The sequence below is a fragment of the Musca autumnalis genome, unplaced genomic scaffold (genome assembly GCF_047663935.1).
Source record: "Musca autumnalis isolate F117 unplaced genomic scaffold, ASM4766393v1 scaffold_5, whole genome shotgun sequence".
Lineage (NCBI taxonomy): Eukaryota > Metazoa > Arthropoda > Insecta > Diptera > Muscidae > Musca > Musca autumnalis.
Window position 1 is genome coordinate 53,514,367 of NW_027412088.1, and position 20,798 is coordinate 53,535,164.

At 35.7% G+C, this 20,798-nt stretch overlaps 2 protein-coding genes across 17 annotated transcripts in view; both read left to right on the plus strand.

Moving 5' to 3' along the window:
• Nepl10 (Neprilysin-like 10) overlaps nt 1-20,798 on the plus strand; it is a 119,403-nt gene that overhangs the window by 67,656 nt on the left and 30,949 nt on the right. The gene's annotated exons all lie outside the window — the stretch shown is intronic.
• Dh44-R2 (Diuretic hormone 44 receptor 2) overlaps nt 1-20,798 on the plus strand; it is a 194,238-nt gene that overhangs the window by 35,681 nt on the left and 137,759 nt on the right. For 8 of the 16 annotated variants that reach the window (XM_073988323.1, XM_073988325.1, XM_073988311.1 and 5 more), the window contains one exon: nt 15,147-15,235. The exons of 5 other annotated variants lie outside the window; for them this stretch is intronic. The gene's annotated coding sequence lies outside the window, so the exon portion shown is untranslated. The remainder of the gene's footprint in view (nt 1-15,146; nt 15,236-20,798) is intronic. 3 more of the 16 variants (XM_073988324.1, XM_073988317.1, XM_073988319.1) reach the window with 1 other exon arrangement.

Below are 20,798 nucleotides of genomic sequence, written 5' to 3' on the forward strand. Positions count from 1 at the left end.
TTTATACAGGCTGAGGGAATATCTCTGTCAGCAAAGCCGACTGATACTTTTTTACTTGTTGCCAGAGAATTTGCTATCTCATTAACTCTATTCCCCGCATGTCCCGGTACCCATATTATACGCACCGTGCCATGCTGAGTATAGCTGTTGATCGAATTTATACAATCCAAGACTGTTTGTGATTTTACTGTCTTGGATGTTATTGCTTTGATTGCAGTTTTACTGTCCGTAAGGACGTTTACAGTAGTTGGTCTCGTGTTGGCATTAAGCCAGTTCAGACAATCTGTGATCGCTCGGATCTCCGATTGATGGACCGTATTGTGATCCGGCAAACGAAGAGATATTTCGGTCTCTGGTTCTTCAATAAAGAGACCCAGTCCCGTTCTCCCACCTAGCATTGAGCCGTCTGTATAACAACAGTTTCCAGTCGGCATTTGTGCTAGATTTCCGCCGATCCAGCTACAATTGTTTCAGGTATACGGTCCGATACAATGTTATCCATTGACTCTCCCGTTGTTACCTGTAGAATGTTTTGCTAGTATGTTACGTGGTCCTTACTGATCCACTCGCTTTAAGTCGAATAGCTGCGACAGCCGCTTCATACCTTATCTGGATTTCTATTGGGTGTATATGAAGAAAAGACAAAATTTTTTAGTTTTCCATAACAAAAAAATTAAAAATTTTTTTTTAAGCTACATGAAAGAATTTTTGTACATAGATTGGGAAAAAAATCCCATTCTTAAATCTGTTCGAGATACTAATTTTGGTTGTTGCGCGCAAAAGTTATGGCGGTTTCAATTCTGATAAAAAGAATAAAATCTTTAAAAGACTCTAATCATTATATTGAGAAACTCTCTTAATTAGGGGCTCCCTACGTAATATATGATTACTGAGGCCAAATAACATTAGTGAAAAAGTTTGAAGTTTTCGCGGAAATTGAGAAAGATTTAAAAAAAATTGCTGGCTTGCCAATTGTTTTAATAAAAATTAAGCTGTTTATGCATCGGAAAAATATTTTAAAAATATGTAGGTAATCTAAACATCGCGAAGATTCAAATGAAACCAAAAATATACAAATCTGTTTAGCGGTTTGCATATTATAGCAAAAACAAAAAAAAATATATTGAGAGAATTTATAAAATTTTTGTAAGAGAAAATATTTTTTCAAATTTATTTTGTGAGTTAGTTGAAGAAAATGTAGTAAAATTAGGTCGGAGTTATTCTCCTATTTCAGTTAAATTTCACGCAAAAAATCACATTTTTTATTCTAATCACTTCTCGAGTACACGCTAACATCTAGCGGAAGATATGGGCAACGTAATAATAAATTTTGGTTTCCTTTGAATGGGGTATAATCTTCAAATAAAACTGTATCGGGTAATGTTCATTTTGAAATGCGTGTAAATCGCGAAATCCTCAAAATCACTTGATGCGCATGCGGTTTATCAATACGGAGAATTCTTCTCTTTTAATCTGTACACATGTGCCAGGATTTAATTTGGCGGTTAAGATGTAGCATCGCCTACAGCGTAGTGTGCAAAAAACTGTATAATGCTTATAATTTGCACAAAGTGCATACACTTTTTATGCGCATCCGATTTCACTATCAACCGTGAAAAAATACATCGATCTAAACATATTTCAATAAAATCCATCAAGAACCGTGGATGTAGCATCACACAGTATTTTTTGGATAAATCGGATACAGCTCCCATGCCACTAAATTTTTCAAACCGCTGTTTCCGCACAAACGCGAGTGATGATTCACTTTCTTCATTGAAATGGAATCGATCCACATAAAACGCGAATTAGTCAGCGATATTTTGAAAAACATTTTTCGCAAATTTTTCAATTTTTGCAGTTGCTGTTTTCGCCGTTCTAGTAGATGGATTTTTACGATCTGTGATTCATATGATCCGGATCGTCGAAAAACTAAAATATCGCGGGGTACCAGCACACTCAAAACGATATTGTAAATACTGTACCCAAAAAATAGTGTTTTTAGAAAAAATATTGCACTAAATTTTGGCCTTTGGCAAAAGATTACTCTGCTGCTGTGTGGGCTACATACTCAAAATACATATCAGATTATGCGAAATCGCGAGTTCTTTAATCCTATAATTGGTTTTTCTAAATATCCCAATGCGCGTCCCAGTTACATAAAAAGTACAAAAAACACCTGAAATCCGGCTTCAAAATGTCAGCATCCATAAAAGGTGGATGCAGTGGAAATTTTGGAAATTGATACATTAGAAGTGTAATCTTCATTTTGTATTCTCCTACTTTTACTTTGGACAGATGTCCGTCATTTGAATGGTTTAATCAGAAATCGAATAGCAATGTAAAAAACCTGTTTAGCTTCAACGTGTTTTTACCTATGTTTTTTCCTTTACGCGGTCGTAACTACCACGTAAATTAAATTTTTTTGCTAAATTTTTGAGCTTTGTACAAAAACATCTAAATTAATCCAGCAATAGCCATAGTTACTGGTAAGCTACAATAGTTCGCGTATTATAATAGTGCAAACCTTGGCTTCATGGAAACTAAAAAATTTTGACTTTTCCTCATATATAGAATAGTTTCTAATGCCCTCGTTGATGTTGTCATCATTGCGCCGCCTACACTTAGACAGCACATTCGTTGGACTTTCTGTAGTATTTTAATATTACACTTTTTATCCATAGCTGTCCACCAGACTACTGAAGCGTATGTTAGAATAGGTCTAACTACGCTTTTGTATAGCCAGTGTGTCATCTTAGGATTAAGACCCCACTTGGCGCCTATAGCCCTTCTACAGGTTGACCAACATCTATGAGCTTTATTGGCTCTCTCTTGAATATGGTCTTTCCATTTAAGTTTCCTATCCAGAATTACTCCCAGATATTTGACTTCGTTGGAAATATTGATCGTCTTGTTTAGGAAAACTGGTTCTTCAAAGTGTCCCAGTTTTGTTTTCCTAGTAAACGGACATATTTCCGTTTTTTCCGGGTTTACATTAAGACCTCTTGGTCTAGCCCAGTTGTACGCTAGTTTTAGGGCTGATTCAGCTCTTCTGCACAGCAAATTTGGATTCTCCCCCAAATCCCCCATCGGTTAAAATCCTTAATAGGATATTTATGGTAGTGACCCATAGGAGTCCGCCCCTGTGGCGTACCCTGACCAACTTTGTCATTTATTTTTACGTCAAGTAGCCCGCAGCTTATCCATCTATTCCTTAGCATGTGGCTTATCCAGTCCCTAAGGGCCCGGTTCACCTGAAACTTATCTAAGGATTGGATAAGGGTTTCGGTGCTGACGTTGTTGAAAGCACCCTCGATATCAATGCATACCACTAGTGCATACATCTTCCTGTCGAAGGTGCTCTCGTTGTGGTGTACAACCGCATGTAATGCGGTTTCCACTGATCTACCTTTAACGTATTCATGTTGTTTGTATTTAAGCATATCGTTTGGAATCTTGCTCTTGATCTTGGTGTCGACTATTCGTTCCATGGTTTTAAGCAGGAAGGATGTTAGGCTTATCGGACGATAGTTTGGGCGCAATGTAGTCCATATGTTTCTGGAGTAAGCCCGGAAATATCTCATCCGGCCCCGCTGCTTTGAAGGGTTTGAAGCTCTTGATGGCATCCTTTACCATCGTTTCATCAGTTGTTCCATAACTACCGGCACCCCTGCGTGCGTCGCAGTGTTCGGCGGGAAATGTGTATTCATCAAAAGCCCCAGCGTGTCCTCTATTGTTTCCATCTTATTTCCCATATCATTCACCATGATCTCGGTTTGTGTATGGGTTTTCGATAGAAACTTTTTTATTTTGGATACATCATTTACGCTGTCTACAGAAAAGTTTCCAGGAATTGCGCTTTGCTGTTCTACTCATTTTGTTGTATTCTTTATGTTTTGTGTGATAGTTGTCCCAGAATACAGCTAAATTCTTACGTCGAGCTCTGTTGTAAAGCCTTCGGACCTCTTTGCCTTTGTTACGAATTTCTCCTGTCATCCAGGGTTTTTCGTAGCAGATTTCCTCTCTCAAAGGGGACAACTTTCTTCGAATGACTTTACTAAGACCTCCGTTATAATGTTGGCATTTCTGTCTATATCTTCCGTGCTTAGACATTTCATATCTATCGTGGCCTAGCCTATCTTTTCTTAGTTTTCCAAATGTTATCCAATTGGTTTTAGATTAGAATACTGAGGTCTTTTTAGACCACAGAAGACCTATGAGATCTGCAGTAGACAACAGAAGACCATTAGACAGCCGAAAACCTCTTGAGGTATTCTATGGGCAGCGAAAGACTCCTTCAGATCTACTGTAGACCGCAGAAGATTTCCTAAGGTCTACCTTAGACCGTAGAATACCTCATGAGAACTTCAGTAAACAACAAAGACCTCCTGAGGTCTTCTATAGACAACTGTAAACCTCTTGAGGACTTCCATATGCCGCGAAGGACCTCTACAAGTCTGCTACACACCATAGAAGACCTCCTAAGGTCTAATTTAGTCCGCAGAATACCTTTTGAGGTCTTCTTTAGACACATAGGTATTTTTTAGACAACCGAAGTCATCCTGAAGTCTTCTGTCTTCTGCAACAGAAAACCTCTTGAGATATTCTTTAGACAACAAAAGACCTTTGTTGTCTATACAAGACCTCAAGAGGTCTTCGATTGTCTATAGATTCCTCAGGACTAACTTTTGTTGTCCAAAGAAGACCTCAAGAGCTTTTATGTTGTCTACAACAGGACTATAGGCCTAAAGATATATTCTGTTGTCTATAGGAGATCTCAAGATGTTTTACGCCGTCTATAGAAGACCTCAAGAGGGTTCTGTTGTCTAAAGAAGGTCGAAGGAGTCATCTGTTGCCTAGGACATCCAGAGGTCCTCTGTTGTCCAAAGGAGATCTTCTCTTGTTTATAGAAGACCGAAGAAGGTTACCTATAGGTCTCTTGTTGTCTCTAGGACATCTCAGGTGGTCTTCTGTTACCTATAGAAATGTGTTCAAACATGTAGTACCTTTATATGGGGGTTATATCAAAATTTGGACCTATGTTGACAATTTTTGGTGGAAAAGTTTTGTAACTGCAGTGAACCTCAAATGTCAAATTACCCGTAGTTCCATCAAACAATTGGTCTGTTCCAGTACTGCAAGAATCTACTAATTTTCACTATTTTTTTTCGATAACATAAAGGAACAATTGTTATCGTAGTAGAAAGTAGTAGCTTCTGGCAGGTTCTGGAACAGAGCAAATGTTGCTAAGACCCTCAAAATACCAAAAATCGGAACGTACCGTTATATGGAGGCTATACCAAACCCCCATTCCGTTATATGGGGCCTATACCAAAATATGGATCCATGTAGACAATTTCTGGTGGACAAGTATTGTGACTACTATGATCCTTAAATTTCAAATTACAGCTAGTTTTGTCAAAAATTGTAGCTAAAATACCGAAATTCGGGATGTACCGTTATATGGGAGCTATACCAAAACATGAACCTATGTTGACAGTTTTTGGTGTAGAAGTTTTGTGACAACAGGGAACATCAAATGTCAAAGTACAGGTAGTCCGGTCGAAAAATTTAGATCAATTCGTCAAAATACCGAAAATCGGAAGGTAACGTTATATGAGAGCTATACCAAAACATGAAGCTTTGTCTACAATTTTTGGTGGAGAAGTGCTGCGATTACTGAGAACCTTAAATGTCAAATTACAGCTAGTTTGGATATAGATTTTAGTTAAACTCCTCAAAACACCGAAAATAGAGGGGAAGCGTTATATGGGGGCTATACCAAAACGTGGATCAAACTTGGAAATTTTTAGTGGAGAAGTTTGTTGGTACATCAAATGTCAAATTTGGTAAAAATTTTGTAAAATTTCAGCTAATTCGGTCAAAAAATTTAACTAAAAGCCACAAAATACTTTAAATCGGGTGATACCGTTATATGAGGAACTCTCTCTCCGTTATATGAGGAACTCTCTCCGCCATCTTTGGTGCAGGAGTTTTTTTGATCTCATGAAACTCCAAGTGCCAAATTGGTGCCACCTTTTGAGGAAAATTTAGCCAAAATACTTTAAATCGGGAGGTACCGTTATATGGGGACTATAGCCAAAAAATGAACTTGTGTGTGGAGGGGATACCCTAGGGAGAAGACCGATAGGGCCCACTGTTGAACATAAACTAAGTAAGGACATAATATTTCCAAACTATGGACCAAATCGGGTGCTCCTTTTATAAGATATAAGGCACACCATTTTAAGGATTTTTTTCGAACTTTTGTGGGGCAGGTACCGAAGTGGACCTATAAGCACCACCTACGAATTTTATCTAATATTCGAAGAAATAGCTACTACATGTGGTGGCCGTAAGGTTTTTTTTAAGTTTTCAGGCCATTGCATCAGGGTGTTAGGCCGAGGCGATTTGTATGGAAAGAAAACACTTCATTGGGCCCTTCACGTTTGTGATTCCTGGGATTAACATATAATAATAATAATGTTCCACAAACATCCCAGGAGGGACAAGGGAGACTTCTCTCATATCAATGAGTGCACCCCCATTCATATTAGCTCAATGATATGGGACCTACTGTTTATCGCCGAGGCCGAACGGCGTGTCTTAAAACACCACTTGTAGAGAAGTTTTACGTGGCTGAAATACTCAGGAAATGCCGCCAACATTACTGAGGGGTTTTTGCCACCGTTGGCAATTTGATGTTGCCTGGCCTGGGAATCGAACCGCAGACCTTCTGAGTGCAAGGCGGGTGTGCATATGATTGCACCACCTGGGATTGTACTGAGCAAAAACGTCGACTAGACCATAAGTCTACCGTGAAGTTTTTTATCCACAAGGCCAAAACTGCCCGAAGAAGCTTTCCAATGCTCTTCCAAAATACTAGAGAGTTCATAATTATTGTCTTATTATTGGCCACAATTGTTGTCTTAGTGTTGGATCGAAAATCTCAATGATTTGGCTGTTATATGTCAAAATATTCAAACACGTGGATTAAAAATGTCAATGCTTGATGTTTTGCTCAGTACAATCCCAGGAATCAGAAACGGGAAGGACCCAATAAGTTGTTCAAATCGCCCCACCCTAGTATATACACTTTCTTACTACCAAAACGTGTCTCATTGAAATAATGATTTTAGACCCCATGGACGAAATCCGGTTCAGACAATTTTAAGTCGGTTTAGTAATGTCCGTCCGCCTGTTTGCGGGTCTGGAGCGCACCATAACTCTCGAAACGCATCAAGCCAAACTTAGTTTAAGTTCAAAGATGGGTTATATCTACCGTCTCCATAGTGTACCATCCCCACAACAGTTCAAAAAATTCACTAAAATGGTGCGCACCATAACTTTCGAAGGCAGTAACCGATTTGGTCCGTAATTTGCACATCGTAAAATTTCTATAAGGCATAGATCAGGTTAGAATATTGACTATATATACAAAGTCCTTCGGGTACCTAAACCTCAAAATTTCAATGCCTTTCAAAATAAAATCCCCTTTCAAAATGCATGCATTCGTTCAGGTACCTCCTCTGCAACACTTTTGAGCTTAATCCAAATATATGTTTTTTTCGGCAAGTTCATACGTCCAAAAACGGCCACAAAATCTGTAAGCCTAAAAAGTACATAAATATTGGAGAAAATTATTTTGGTTGCGTCTCCAGTATAACATTGTTCCACAACATCCCATACGGGACAAGGGAGACTTCTCTCATATCAATGAGTGCACCCCGATTCATATTTAGCTCAATGATATGGGACCTACTGTTTATCGCCGAGTCCGAACGGCGTGTCTTAAGACACCACTTATGGAGAAGTTTTTCAAGGCTGAAATACTCAGGAAATGTCGCCAACATTACTGAGGGGTATTTTGCCACCGTTGAAAAATGTTTGATGTTGCTTGGCCGGGGAATCGAACCCCCGACCTTCTGCGTGCAAGGCGGGCGTGCATACCATTGCACCACGGTGGCACCCAGTATCCTGCTCTATATTTTCCATAGATGTAAGTTTCAATTAAAGGGTTATCCCTTGTTGTGCAGACCAAAAAACTTATTTTTAATGTTTTTTTAAAGAAACTACCAATATTTTTAAGCAGGTATTATTTTCATCTGAAAGATCACATCTTAAACTACTTTTGTATGTTGAAAAATATATGTAGTATAATTTTGTGGCAAATTAATACCCCTTACCACACCACACTGAGGTAAGGGGCATTACGTCTTTATACATCACTTAGCATCACTTTCTGAGTGGATTTATGCATGTCCGTCCGTTCATCCGTCCGTTCTCAACGTACAGGTCGCATTTATTGTCTCATTCAACTGATTCAATTTGTTCAATTCAATTGGGGAACAGTATTTTCTTAGCCATAGTAAGCACGCTATTGCTTTTGGCGAAATTGGTGCAGATTTGGATATAGCTCCCATATATATTTTCGGCCGATTTCACGTAGTTGCTGCACCAAACACGCTATATATTTCGGATTTCGATGAAATTTGGAATGTGTGAATGAATTCGGTCTGGAAATAAATGTGCCAATGTATATCGAAATCGGTTCAGATCTGGATATAGCTCCCATATATATTTTCGGCCGATTTCACGTAGTTGCTGCACCAAACACGGTATATACAATTTGATTTCAATGAAATTTGGAACGTGTGACTGAAGAAATTAATGTGACAAGTTATATTGAAATCGGTTAAGAGTTGCACCAAATACGCTATATATGTTCGATTTCGATGAAATTTAGAATGTGTGGCGGAATTTGGTCCAGGAAAATTTACCATATTTCATCAAAATCAATTCTGGGGTATCATATTCTTTGATCCTTTCCTTACTGTTTTTGATTTGTTTTCTTTCTTTTTTTCGTAAGAGCGTTTTGCGGGTTCAACCATAACTCGAAAACGAATGAGCCCATCTTCGTATATTTTTGTGGGCGTTTTTAAAACCTAATAATATTATTTTCATGCAAAACAGAATTAAAAAAAAAGTTTTTAAAAAAATTAAAAAAAATCGATTTTAACGAAAACGAGTAAAAAAGCGTTATACCCTCCACCTTAAAATATTCTGAACTAAAACGGAATAATTATTCTCTTTCCTGACCACAATTTTAGGCAGAGATATTTTGTGACCACTGATACCTCAAAAAGGTAAAAAAAAACAAAAAAAATGTATTCAAAGTTTTGTGACCACTGGGAACCTCAAACGTCGAATTGCAGATACTTGGGTCAAAAATTTTAGCTAAAATCCAAAAAACCGAAAATCGGGAGGCACCGTTATATGGGACTAAAACATGGACCTATGTTGACAATTTATACAACGGGGCTATACAAAAACACTGACCTATGTTGACAGTTTTTGGTGGAGATGTTGTGTGACTACTGGGAACCTCAAATGGTTCTCGGTTAACAATTGTAGCTATATGGGGGTTATAAAAAAACATGGACCTATGTTGACAGTTTTTAGTGGAGATGTTTTGTGATCACTAGGAACCTCAACTGTTAAATTACAGGTAGTTCGGTCAAAAATTGTACCTAAAATTCTCAAAATACCGAAAATCAGGAGGTACCGCTATATGGGGGCTATACCGAAACATTGACCAATGATGACGGTTTTTGCTGGAGATGTTTTGTGACCACTGGGAACCTCAAATGTTCAAATGCACGTAGTTTAGTAAAAAAAGGTAGTTCAAATCCACAAAATACAGAAAATCGGAGGGTGCCGTTATATGGGGGCTATACCAAACCATGGACCTATGTTGACAGTTTTTAGTGGAAATCTTTTGTGATCACTAGGAACCTCAACTGCCAAATTACAGGTAGCTCGGGCAAAAATTTTAGTTAAAAATCTCAAGTTACCGAAAATCAGGAGGTACCGTTATATGGGGACTATACCAAAACATGGACCTATGTTGGCGGTTTTTAGTGGAGATATTTTTTGACCACTGGGAAACCCAAACGTGAAATTACAGGTAGTTCGGTCACAAAATGTAGCTAAAATCCCCAAAATAACGAAAAGCGGGGACTATACCAAAAAGTGGTCCGAAATAGTCCATCTTCGAACTTGAAAAAAGACACTCGGGTGCAAAAATTTAGCGCTCTAGCTCAATTATTGCGAACGCTAGAGTAATTACAACAGACGTATATGGCTAGATCGTCTTAGAATTTTGTCCTAATCAAGAATCTATATATATAAAAGAGCTTAGTGATGACTGAGTGAGTGAGTGAGTGAGTGAGTGACATGTATATCATCGCCCAGACGAAACCGCTGAAGCTAGAAAACTGAAATTTTGACTGTGGGTTGCTGTCGGTGAGTAGGGGTGAGATAAGGCTGGGTTTTTGGAAATTCGACCAATAAGGGTACGAAAAGTACTAAAAGGTACTAAATATGGTACCCTTTGTATTAGGCAAACGGGAAGAGCTAGAATTCTGAAATTTGGAATGAGGGTAACCGATGGAGAGTAAGAAAGATGTACCAAAGGGTTTTGGGAAATTCGACCTATAAGTGTACGAAAAGTACTAAATTTAGTACCAATTGTGTATTTTGAACGGATTAAGCCAGAAACTTGGAATTTGGTATGGAAATGAAGGTTGGGAAGTCGTGTTTATAAATGGAAATGGTTTGTGAAATTCGTACTCATGTGTACGAAATGCTCTAAATGGTACTAAATTTAGTACAATTTGGATTTGGGTGAAAGGATAGAGCTAGAAACCTGACATTTGGAATTAAGATTACTGACGGAATATAGGATTGCGATATGTGGGTAGTTTTCGAAATTTGTACTTATGTGTACGACAAGTACTAAATGGTACTAAATTTTGTACAACTTGGATTTGGGTGAAAGGATAGAGCTGGAAACTTTAAATTTCGAATTAAGATAACTGTTGAAGTGTACGATTGATATATGTGGTAATTTTAGTACTTGTGTTTACGAAAAGTACTAAATGGTACTAAATTTGGTACAATTTGGATTTGGTTGAATGAATAGAGCTGGAACCCAGCAAGTTCGTACTTATTTCGTACTAGAATTTGAAATTTGGAACGAGGGTCACTGATGGAGAGTTATAGAGAGAACCCTTTGGTATGGTTTTTGGAAATTCCACCTATAAGTGTACGAAAAGTACTGAAAGTTACTAAATTTGGTACCAATTGTATATTTTGAGCGGATATATGTAGCTACAATCTTCAAATTTAGTATGGGAATCAAGGTTGGGAAGTGGTGTTAATATAAGGAAATGATTTTGGAAGTTCGTACTTATGTTTACGAAAAGTAATAAATGGTACTAAATTTGGTACAATTTGGTTTTGGGTGAACGGATAGAGATGAAAACCCGAAATATGGAATTTAGATTACAGTCGTGAAATATGGGGATAGTTTTGGAAATTCATACTTACGTGTACGAAAAGTACTTAATGGTAGTAAATTTGGTAAAATTTGGATTTGGATAGGCGTGGAAAACTGAAATTTGGAATTAAGATTACTGATGGAGTGAAGGAGTGAAGGACTGTGGTAGTTTTGGAAATTCGTACTTATGGGTACGAGAAGTACTAAACGGTACTAAATTTGGTACAAATTGGATTTGGGTGAACGGATAGAGCTGGAATCCTGAAATTTTGAATTTATTTACTTTACGAAAAGTTGTATACGGTACTAAATTTGGTACAATTTGGATTTGGGTGAACGGATAGAGCTGGAATGCTGAAATTTGGAACTAAGATTACTTTTGGAGTGTAGGTTTAAGAATTCGTACTTATGGGTACGGAAAGTACTAAATGGTACTAAATTTGGTAAATTTTGGATTTGCATAGACATAAACCTGAAATTTGGAGGTAAGATTACTGTTGGACTGTAGGATTGACTTAGTCTTGGAAATTCGTACTTATGGGTACGGAAAGTACTAAATGGTACTAACTTTGGTATAATTTAGATTTGGGTGACCGGATAGAGCTGGAATCCTGAAATTTGGAAGTAAGATTACTGTTGGACTGTAGGATTGAGTTTGTCTTGGAAATTCGTACATATGGGTACGGAAAGTACTACATTTGGTACAATGGTACTAAATTTGGTACAATTTAAATTTAGGTGAACGGACAGAGCTGGAATCCTGAAATTTTGAATTAAGATTTCTGTTGGGGTGTAGGATTGAGCAAGTTTTGGAAATTCGTACTTAGGGAATACGAAAAATACTAAATGGTACTCAATTTGGATTTGGATGCACGGATAGAGTTGGAATCCTGAAATCTGGAATTAAGGTTACTGATGGAGTGAAGAACTGAGGTAGTTTTGGAAATTCATACTTATGGGTACGGAAGGTACTAAATGTACTAAATTTGGTACAATTTGGATTTGGGTGAACAGATGGAGCTTGCATCCTGAGATTTATAATTAAGTTTACTTATGGGGTGTAAGATTGAGGTAGTTTTGGAAATTCGTACTTACGGGTACGGAAAGTACTAAATGGCACTAACTTTGGTATAATTTAGATTTGGGTGAACGAATAGAGCTGGAATCCTGAAATTTGGAATTAAGATTACTGTTGGACTGCAGGATTGAGTTAGTCTTGGAAATTCGTACTTATGGGTACGGAAAGTACTAAACGGTACTAAATTTGGTACAACTTGGATTTGGGTGAACGGATAGAGCAGGAATCCAGAAATTTCAAGTTAATGTTGTCGTTGGAGTGTAGGGTTAAGGAAGTTTTGGAAATTCGTACTTATGGGTACGAAAAGTACTAAATGGTACTAAATTTGGTTCAATTTGGATTTGAGTGAACGGAGACAGCTGGAATCCTGAAATTTAGACTACTGTTGGAGTGTAGGACTGAGATAGTTTTTTTCGTACGTATGGTTACGAAAAGTAATAAATGGTACTAAATTTGGAACAATTTATTTTTGGATGGACGGCTAGGGTAGAATCCTGAAATTTGGAATTACTGTTGGAGATAGTTATTGAAATTCGTACTTTTATACGAAAATTATTAATGGTATTATGAATAGAGATGGAATTCGGAGATTTGGTATTATAGACGCTCTTGATGAGTAGGGTTGAGGTATGGATGTGGTTGTGGATACACGTACAATAAGTGTACGAAAATTACAAAATGGCACAGAATTTGGTTCAAATGTTGTATTTTTTTATTTTTGCATTATTAAGGCGAAGGTTATTTATAGTGATATTTAATTAATTCTTTTTCGAGTTGAGCTGTTTATACCTAAGAAATTTTTATTGTGTAAATTAGTAGAGCTGAAATTGTGAAATTCGGTATTATGTATACGAAAAATACTAAATTGCGGTTGGGATTTAGTTTTGGATAAAAGGCAGTAGTTTTTTAACTTATACATATTATAAGTACTGAATTTGGTACCAGTTTTACGTTGCTTGAAGGGATAAAGATGGAATTTCGAATTGTTGTATGAGGGATGGTGTTGGTGTTTATATAAGGATATTTTGAAATGCATACAAATTCTGAAATTAGGCTGAGGGCTGGCTGACTTATTGAGAAATACGAAATGTACTGAATGGTATTAAATATGACGTTGGTGTATCAATGAAGCAGGGATTATATAATTAGTGTGTGAAAAGTACAATATTGCAATAAATTTGGTAGTGGGCTTAGGAATAGAAGTGGAATTCTGGTATATTATTTATTTGTCAGGTTTATTGTTAAAATTATAATAAATGTACAAGAAGTATTAAGTAATACTTAATATTGAAGCACTGGTATTGAGTAAATCGATAAATGAAATTTGCTGTGAGGATCACTTTTCAGATTGGATCAGAATGTTTATTAAAATCCACCTTTAAATGCATGAAAGGTTTCTACATGTAATACACTTGGCATTGGGTGAACAAGTAGAGGTAAAACTGTAACATATGCGCTAAGGTTTTGGATTCTAAAAATTGCAATGAATAATGTACTATTGTTTCTATATTAACACGAATTCGGTTTCTAAATAATGTAATAATTGTTCCACAAACATCCCAGACGGGACAAGGGAGACTTCTCTCATATCAAAGAGTGCACCCGAATTCATAATAGCTCCGAACAACGTGCCTTACGACACCACTTGTAGAGAAGTTTTACATGGCTGAAATACTCAGGAAATGTCGCCAACATTACTGTGGGGTATTTTGCCACCGTCGAAAATTTGATGTTGTCTGGCCGGAGAATCGATCGGTTTTCTACATTCTGATATCACAAATTCCTAAATTCGGTTGGAAAATGTGGATAAAATTTTCAAAATATCCATACCGTTCTAATAGAACATGGACTGAAATTTAAAATGTTGGCCGCTGTTGAAGTTGAGAGGTCTTTTTTTGAGATTCGAACAAAACGTGTACGAACAGTACTTGAAAGAAATTAAGTATCAATTCAAATAGGTATTAGTACATAAAAATTTTCAGTGTTCACCATATTAAATATTGTTTATTTGAATATTATTCTTTTTCCGCATACGAAGTAGCGGGCATTTTGCTAGTATATGTATATACTTTATATGGCAAATGATTAGTTCGATGTGTTACAAACAGAAAAACCAATTTAATATACCCTCCATACTATGGTGGAGGATATAAAAATTTACCGTTTTTGGTTCACAAATCGGTCAAAAAAATTAAAAAATCTGTATCGATTAAAACCAAGATTTTATGTATTTAATAAGCTCGCAAAAAAAATATGAAGATCGGTCCATTCACCTTCGATATATCGTTGGCACCGACTTCAAAAATGCCATTTCGAGAAAAAGCATTTATGTTACGCCTCTACACACAAAACACAACGGGTTCTTCACTTTGAACAGTCATATCTCGGCCAATTTTGTTCCGATCGATGTTTTGCGACATACTGTATGCTATTTATACTTCAAAATAAGTCAATATATATTTTTTATTTTGAAGGTGATATATATGGGTAACACCATAACACATGCTGATGGTATAGCTTTGGCGGCACAGACGACTGATACTTTGTTACTTGTTATTATGGATTTCAATATTAAGTTAATATTGTACACAATATTATGTTAATGTTCACGTCAATAAATTCCATTAATGGAATTTTGTTTGAACTTTAACCTTTGTGTGTGTGCAGACATTACAATTTAAGAACTATAAAAAACTGTCACTGCATCAAAGATTAATTCGATTTCAGTTTTTATTCCAGCATCACATCCGAAGAGGCCAGTTGATTGTTAATTAACAAACAAAAGGATCACTGATTGCATTTTCACATTTTTGCAGGTAATTGAATTAAATCTTATGGCGGCGCATTAAGTTCAGGTTTTGGCGTTGATACCGTGTGTGTCCATATATATATATATGAGATCACACATGTACATATGAATTTGTATGTCAAAAAGTGAAAGGTGTGTTTATGAACTTTACTTTGCAAAATCAAGTGTCAGTTGGAAAAGCAAATCGGCAATGAATGCACGTAGTGGGCACATCGGGGCTTATGAGTGATGAATATGGTGAAATTATTGAAAAAAAATCATACGTCACCCAAAAAAGTTCTTTGCCAAATATGTACCTCATAATCAGGGCAATCATGAATATTTCCGCACGAAAAATATTATTAAGAAGTGAAATTCTTTTAAAATCAATATTTTAAAATGTTGAAAACTACTAGATTCACTTAATTATGGCATATTCTAGTCGAATCGACAAAAGTATTCCCTTTTTGGGCATAAATATGGAAATAAAAAATTGTGCAATTGGGGAAAGGGAACAAATTCCGCAGGGAATTTTTAGTCATGATTGGCCTGTACATTTTATGTATTTTTTTTTACATTTTCTTTGACGTATATGCGTAAGGATGCATTTCGCAGTCTCCTTGTTAAAAGTAATGTTTACCATGTATTTCGATTATATTCAATTTACAAATAGAAGAGAAAATTTATGTAGGTTTAAAAAATAAAAAAAAATCCATTTTGAATTAGACTAACAAACAAAAATAAATCCTTGCAACTCAAGAAAAGCAGTAAATCATAAAGAACATTTTAAAAATATTTACACCAAAAGTTATTTGAAAATAAAAGGAAAAATAAAATACGTTCATATATTCTAACTTTTCCATGTGCACAATGCTCACATAGAGTGTTCTTTCTGAAAGCATATACATGCACATACATACATGAAACAAACAACAAAACGAAATGAAAAACAATAAGTTGAATGCTATCTTAAGAATGCAGTTTCAGCACAACGGAACAAATAAATAAAATTCAAAACAAAAGACAAGTACAACTTTTCAACTTCATTTAAGTTTTTCATCTGAAATCCATATGTATGTCAAAATATCCCAAGAGGTCTTTAAAATATAATAATCCAAAATGTCATAAAAAATAAAATTAAACAAGTACAAACGGCATCTAGAAACTTGGGCTGCAAGAAAGTCCTATAGTTGGAAGGTTTCGACCATCAGATACCCTACATCACTATTCTTGAACATGAAATTTCTCCATAATGATTGCGTCATCGTCATTGCGTCATACATGTATATTAGGATTATGACTTTTCGACGTTTTTTTTCAACAATGATTTTTTGTAGCGAGAATGAATGCCTAATAATGCCAAAATTAACGTTCATTCCAATTAATTACACTGTGCGACAACAAAAAAATGGCAAGGAAAACAGACCAGATTATGAAAGCAGAGCTAAAAATATGAGACACGTGTATCGGCGTTTTTAAAGTTAACATCGAAAAGTAACCAAAGTAGGCGGCGCAAGATGCGCCCATTTCGAGTTTTTTTTTAAATATTTGAGTTAAGATATTATGAAATCCTTGCAATTTAGGTATATAGTGTCTTTGACAATTTTACAGCGGAGGATGTGGGCAATATTTTTCTTAAAAATTTTAACCCTCATGCGGTTCATCAAATGGGTCTTTTTGGTTCTTTTTTCAAAAATCTTTTAAAAACTCCTTTAAAATGTGATCCTATCAAAGGCAAATATTCTATAAAATTGTTTTTTACTGTAGGTCTCAGAATACACCTAATCTGTAGAGAAATCTCTAAAAATTAAAAACATGTTTTATGGTTAAAGTCGGAGTTCATCTGAGTTTATTCAAAATAGTTCCACAAAACATAATTTTAGAGAGATGACGCCAAAGACAAAAATGTTCTTCGTCAAATTTCACTATGGGTCACCAAAGAACTGAAATGTCTATTTACATTATATATCATAAAAATAGCAGTATCAATTTTACTGAAAAAACATGAAAATATTTCCCAATTTTTTTGATAAAATTTGTTTCCTTTTTTTTGAGTTGATACATAAAAGTAATATGAAACTTGGTTTAAGGTGAAAAGTGTAAAAAGATGAAAAATTCTACACAAAATTTCACTTTGAGTTTCAGAATAAACTATATATCTGGGTATACTATTTTCTTAAGAAAATTAGATTACACATGTAGTTATATTAGGATGAAATTATGTGTTTTAATTTTGGACTGTTAATTTTACATAATGCCATACTGGATCAAAATCTAGCAAAATCCTTTACTTTTTGGGAATATTGTTAAAGAAAGAAATGTTCCAAATGAAATTTCATTATGAGTCTCTGAATAAAAGAAATCTGTAACCATAACATAGGACATTCTTAGCAGTCCTTGTTTTTGATATAGGGACCTGCCAAAGGTTAATTCTAAGGTTAATTCCGTAAATGTCAACAGAAGCAGCTCCTATCATTGTATTATTTTAGCCCACGTAAAATCGTGCATGAGAGAGCCCATATGACACCTATATTTACACTGCACCACAGCCGTAGACCACTCACGTATTTTCACATACAATATAACCAATCAATGGCCTATCCTAACTACGTAATTTAAGTTAAAATTCTAAAAATTCGCAATTTTGGCAGGTCCGATCTGGGTTTTCTTTACTTTTCAAATATATATTCACCACAAATGCTTCAACAGCTGTTTAAATGGAGCGCACAACATCTTCTGTATGAATTCATAACGAAAAACCATTAATTTGATATTTATAGTGTCCAATAACAACGACAATCTGAAAAAAATTTAAAATATGGCCCTAAACCCTATATCAAAAACAAGTAAGAAAAGTCTATAGTCGGACGGAGCCGACCATGGGATACCCTATACCACTATCCCTGGACAATCGCTCTCCACGGAACTTGTTTTCAATGATTGTGAAAATTTAATTATCAAATATCAGAGTTGTAATGTATAATACTTATGACCAAAACCAAAAAGTTATCTAGCATGACAAAGACATTTTTGTAGCAGGAAAGGAAAATTTAGTTCACACAAACTAAAATGTAATGAAACCCACTTATTTAGTACTACTACTTCCGTTGTTTAACCGCTACGTTATTGAAATTTTTACCAATTTCACACAAATGTTTCAGTCCATTTAACCCGCTAAGTATTATCTGATCTTCACGTTGGTTTGTACACTTCTTCTTCATCATAAACTCAAACTTTGTTTAAAATTTTGCGGGTAATTATTTTGACCTACAGAGCCGCTACATAATTGGTTAAAATTTTGTTTTTGGTCCATTTCATCCCCTGAACTTTTCACGATCATTACCAAAAATTAATCATTTCTATTCTGACCCGAACCCAACCTCCTTAAAAAATTCGTTACAATCGGTCCATAATTGCGGCCTTAAGCTTGTTCACAATTTTTAATGGACGGACACACATCGCTAAATCGCTTTATCTCGTCGAGATATGAATTTTAAAATACCAAATAAGGGGTTTAGGACGAATATTTCGTGGTGTTACATAAACTTTTGGAGAGACAATATGTAGCATGGGATAAAAATGTGGTTCTCTACACAGAACCCATTATATATTGGGCAGTAGGCTCGTTATCTAGCAAACACTTTATTGCAATTTACATCAGAGGAAAGGTCAGTAGTTTTTCCCCATATGTAGGCTACTTTGCGAAATATATATGTTCTGAAGGAATTAAAATATCGAAAGAATATCAGATCATCATTCAAAATTGTAGGCATTTTTTCGACCTATACTTTTACCCGGTGCAAAATTTCGTGACTATTGATGTATAATTGCGACTTCTAGTGAGTTTATTATTACACTACAAACAAATAACGGAATATATTAGGCTGTAACTCAGTTATCTGATCATGCACACCAACATAATTGGCATCAATTGAAAGGTCAAGCGTTCCACTTTCAAGTATATCTCACTTGTCCGGAATGTCACTTCCAGGAATTAAGATATAAGCTGTATATTAAAAATTTTTACAATTTTCACACAAAAGTTTTGGTCCATTATATAAATATTATCCGATCGGCATCTCAAATTGCAAGCTTCTCCTTTGTGATATACTCTTACCTTATTTAAAGTTTCGCGTTGATCGGGCTATTATTGAGACCTACAGAGCCGCTAGAAAATTGGATAAATATTATGTTTTTGGTCCATTTCACCCGCTAAATATTTCACGATCATCACCAATAATAATAGGGATCTATTCTGATCTGAACCCGACCTCCATACAAAATTTCGTGACGATCGGTCCATAATTGCGGCCTGGAGCGTGTTTAAAATTTATAATGGACGGACGCTTCATCTCGTCGAGATATGAAGATTGGTGTGCCACATTGGGGGTCTCCGACGAATATTTCGCGGTATTACATGATTTTTTACCAAAACAAACTTATAATACCCTTTTCCACATTGTGGTATAGGGTATAACAAGGGCTGCTAAGAATGTTAAATATTATGGTTACAGATTTCTTTTATTCAGAGACTTATAATGAAATTTGATTAAGAACATTTCTTTCTTTAACAATATTCCCAAAAAGTAAAGGATTTTGATCCAGTATGGAATTATGTAAAATCCAAAACACATAATTTCAGTCCAAAATTAAAACACATAATTTCATCCTAATATATATACATTTTTAATCTAATTTTCTTATGGAAATAGTATACCTAGATATATAGTTTATTCTGAAATACATAGTGAAATTTTGTGTAGAATTTTTCATCTTTTTACACTTTTAACCTAAAAGCAAGTTTCCTATTACTTTTATGTATCAACACGAAAAAAGAAGGAAACAAATTTCATCAAAAAAATTGGGAAATATTTTCAAGTTTTTTTTTCAGCAAAATTGATACTGCTATTTATACCCTATACCACAATGTGGAAAAGGGTATAATAAGTTTGTTTTCCCAAAAATTCATGTAACGCCGCGAAATATTCGTCGTAGACCCCTCATGTGGTATACCAAACTTCATATCTCGACGAGATAAAGCGATTTAGCGATGTTGTCCGTCCGTCCGTCCGTCCGTCTGTCCGTCCATTAAAAATTGTAATCAAGCTAGAGGCCGCAATTATGGACCGATTGTCACGAAATTTAGTATGGAGGTCGGGTTTGGACCAGAATAGAACTGATTAGTTTTTGGCGATGATCGTGAAATGTTAAAGGGATGAAATGGACCAAAAACAAAATTTTTGCTCGATTTTGTAGCCGCTCTGTAGGTCGCAATAATAGTCCGATCGGCGCGAAATTTTAAACGTAGTTTTGGTTTGAGATGAAGAAGTAGCGTGCAAGTCAACGGTATGATCGGATAATATTTAGCGGGTTAAATTGATCAAAACTTTTGTGTGAAAATTGGTAAAATTTCTAATGCACATCTTATAACAGCTAGCCCGGAAAGCTAGTGCACAGGGATAGTGGTATAGGGTATCACATGGTCGGCCCCGTCCGACTATAGTCTGTTCTTACTTGTTTTATAATATAAAATGTAAATAGACATTTCAGTTCTTTGGTGACCCATAGTAAAATTTGACGAGGAATATTTT